General features: G+C 46.9%; 1 pseudogene; it reads right to left on the reverse strand.

Moving 5' to 3' along the window:
- Positions 1-1,511: 1,511 nt before the first annotated feature.
- On the reverse strand, positions 1,512-2,917 carry LOC130837019 (keratin, type I cytoskeletal 18-like; annotated as a pseudogene).
- Positions 2,918-4,079: the final 1,162 nt, after the last annotated feature.

Below are 4,079 nucleotides of genomic sequence, written 5' to 3' on the forward strand. Positions count from 1 at the left end.
CTTTCACCATCTAAGTTTCATAAAATGGAGATAATAACAGTAAGTACTCAGTAGAACGGTTGACATTGAATGAGAATTGAAAGCCATCATTCTTGCAAAGTTCTCAGCCTCTGTCTGGTGTACCACCTAAATGCTAAATAATAGTATCTACGTTTCAGTGGAGCTGAATAGTGAACCTATGCTTTATAAGAAAGCTGTATGTGGCCTAACGTGAGAGGGTCTCCCCAAAGGCTATGAAGGTATAAGGGAATAAGGTGCCTCTACTGAGGGTGGATACAATGGTATGAGCAAACTAGGTAGGTAAGGTGAGAATGTGAAGCATAAAGGGATCACAGACAGAAAACTGGAGCAAACTTCTACAGAAGAAAGGACATGAATGAGGCAGGAAAGTAAGAGAAGGCAGGCATGGCAGCAGTTGGCCTGGTACCCAGATGGTTCCCCACTAGATGCAGAAGGTACTTAACCATATCAGAACATTCAGCTGAGCAACTAGCTGCGGTGGTTTTGGTCCTGCCCCAGGGTAACCCTAACTACCCAGTCTAGCTCCTTGAATAGTGATCTCAAGGATAAGTGGCCATGGGCTAGAGATAGTCAGGCCTTCCCTTAAACATTTTCCATGCCATTCATTCATTCAGCCATTATTTATTGAACATCTACTAAGGCCCAAGCACTGGGAAAATGTTGAGGATACAGTGGGTATAAAGTGGTGAACAGATGAGTAAATATATAATCACAAATTGTGAACAGCTTTATGGAGGAAAAGAACAGAATATGATGAGAAAGAATAAGAGGAAAAACCTAATTTATATTGTTATGTCAACGATGGTGATGGGGGTAGGCCCGGGGAGGCTTCTCTAAGAAGTGACATTTAGGTTGAGAACAGACAAGCAAAAATTAGAGTTGGAAGAAGAGCTTTCATGAAGAGGAAACATCAGGTGCAAAGATCCTAAGGTGGGAACAAACAATCCAGGAACTGAAAGTAGACTGGAGTGCGGTGTGCCAGGGCACCAGTGGCAGAAGATGAAGTTGGAGAAGTAGGCAAGGACCAGATAATACAGACAGGGCATTATAGGCCACTGTTGCAGGCTGGTTTCCGAGATGGAGTTTAGCTTGCAGGATGTTTATTAAAGAGTTCCCTCTAGATCAACACGTGTGGAAAAGGGAAAGGAAGTAAGCAAGATGGGCAAAGCAAGAAGTGAGCTGAGGTTCAGGCCCACATGACAGCTGTAGCCAATCCCGTGTGGAGCTACAGTGGTCCTTCAGGTCAAGATGGCCAAGCCTCTATGCCACTGCATTAACCTGTTATTGGATGTGGACCACCCTGGGAAGGGCAGGACCTTGGGCAAGGCAGCTCCCTGCCACTGAAGGGACTGACAGCTGAAGGTATCTACCAACAGCATTCTCAGTAGTCAAAGCAGCAGATCCTTTTTTTTTTTTTTTTTTTTTGATATGCAATAGCGTCTCAGCTTTTATTGGCCTCCTACTCCCCAGGGTACCCCACTTCTGCTAACTCAATGCCTTAGAATTTTGGTGTCCGAGGTCTCAGACACCACTTTGCCATCCACGAGCCTGAGGGTGGTGGTCTTCTGGATGGTTAGCGTGGAGCTGCTACTGTTCACGGCATCACCAGGATTGAAGTCCTCCCCATCTTCCAGCAGGTGGTGGTAGGTGTTGATCTCAGCCTCCAGCTCGACCTTGATGTTCAGCAGGGCCTCGTACTCCTGGGTCTGGCATTGCCCCTCTGCCCGGGTCTAGGTCAGCTCCGACTCCAGGTGCAGGAGGACCCCATTGAGCTGCTCCATTTGCATGGTGTAGCGGGCCTCCACTTCCCTCAGGCTGTTCTCCAAGCTGGCTTTCAGATTTCTCAAGGAGTCCAGGTCAATTTCCAGGGACTAGACAGTGCATCTCAGCTCCATAAGTGTCATCTCAGCAGCTCCTATCTCAGCGGTCTGCAAGGTGACCACTGTGAGACCAGTACTTGTCCAGTTCCTCTTGGTTCTTCTGAGCCAGCTCATCATACTGGGCCCAGATGTCTGCCATGATCTTGCTGAGGTCCTGAGGTTTGGGGGCATCCAACTCCATGGTCAACCCACAGTTAGCAATCTGGTTTTGTAGACCCTCTAATTTCTCCTCGTGGTTCTCCTTCATGAAGAGCAGCTCCTCCTTGAGAGCCTTGATCTCAGTCTCCAGCTGCAGCAAGGTGACACTGGTGTTGAGGGAGGGAGGGAATATGGGGATATGTGTATAAAAACAGATGACTGAACTTGGTGTACCCCCCCCAAAAAAAAATAATAAATAAATAAAAAGACATTGGTGTCATCAATGACTTTGCAGAGCCGGTGGATGTCACCCTCCAAAGACTGGCGCATGGCCAGCTCTGTCTCATACTTGACTCTGAAGTCATCAGCAGCAAGACGGGCATTATCAATCTGCAGAACGATGTGGGCAATGTCCACAGAACTTGCAAAAATCAGCCCTCAGGTCCTCAATGGTCTTCAAGTAATGCCCCCAGTCTCTGACTTGGGGTCCCTTCTTCTCCAGGTGTTCCCGGATCTTGCTCTCCAGTCTCCTATTATCAGCCTCCAGGCTCCTCACCTTCTCCAGGTAGGAGGCCAGGCGGTAATTCAGGTCTTGTATGGTCTCCTTCTCGCCCTGGATGCCCCCTACACCCACCAGACTCCCGGCCATCCCGGCGCCCAGGTTCCCAGATCCCCAGCCGCCCCAGATGCTGGTCATGCAGGACATGGAGATCCAGAAGCCCGGGTCCCCGGTGCCTGCATAGACACTGGCCACGCTGCTGACTGGTTGGACCCAGTGGCCTGGCGACTGCACGGAGCCCAGGGACTGGTAGTTGGAGAAGGTGGACTGGGCACTGAAGCTCATGTTGTTTATTCCAAGAGGAAAGAGCGAGGCCAGGACTCAGATGCTAGATGGTCCAGATCCTTTTTTGAAGGGAGATCTGGGCAGGACACCACAGTGTTTCCCACAGCCACAGTCTTGGAAGTTGGGATTTTATTTCTATGCAGTGGGAAGCTGCCAAAGGATGGGAGAGAAGTGGATGACATGACTCAACACACATGACCAATATGGGTGCTGTGTGGAGAATGGATCAGAGAGGGTAAGCTTGGAAGCAGAGAAACTAGTCAAGAGGCTGTGGTCCAGGCAAGAGATGATGAAAGTTACGATTAGGGTGGGAGACGTGGAGATGAGAGAAGTGAAGAGATTTGAGATGGATGGAAGAAAGGAATTGGTGAGGGCTTACATGGGTGAGAAGGGGCAGTACCACGAATGCCTGGGTGGAGCCTCATTCCTCAGAGGCCTGGAGATCTGGAGTTAGGGATTCTTTGAAGAAGTCATCTATGAGGGACTGATATAAGCACTGCCCTGGAAAAAGGAGGTGATAAGTAGCAATGATGTGTTAAATGAAAAAGGAAAGTTAGCACTCGAAAATTTACTTCAATTTACCTTGGAAAAAGTAAAAAAAAAAAAAGAAGAAAAGAAAACAACCCTGGAAAGCCACATTCAAATTTAGAAAAGATGATAAAATTAAATTCTTCTATCCAGGATGAAGTCCACTGATACATTATGGGAGTAGATGTACAAAATCAAAGGTTATGCAAAAGAACCCAATATTCTTCAAAATATAAATTTGACTTATCTAAGCAGTTTTTGCAGGGTATTGCAAAGAGAATTTGATTATTTGGGGACATACCTTTGAACTTGCTTTCTTTCAACAACAAATTAGGTTGAATGTAGCCTCAACCTCCATTTGACATGAATATAATTTGCCAGCAATGAACTGGTCCTCAAACAAGGGAGCAAAGCAGCATCTGTGGAAAAGGCAGCATTGCTTTTGGAACAAAGATTTGCCCATGCACTACAGTTTACAAAAGAGAGAATAACATTCCATGCAGTTGCCAAGGCACTTTCAATCATCACCACTTTGAACCATAGCATTTTAGAGCTGGAAGGGACTGCTAAAGAACATATGATTCAACTATTCCATTTTACAGGTGGGAAGACTGAGACTCAGAGCAGCTGATTGACTTATGACCACATAGGAGATTTGTGACAGAACA

This window comes from Hippopotamus amphibius, chromosome 1, assembly GCF_030028045.1.
Source record: "Hippopotamus amphibius kiboko isolate mHipAmp2 chromosome 1, mHipAmp2.hap2, whole genome shotgun sequence".
Taxonomy (NCBI): domain Eukaryota; kingdom Metazoa; phylum Chordata; class Mammalia; order Artiodactyla; family Hippopotamidae; genus Hippopotamus; species Hippopotamus amphibius.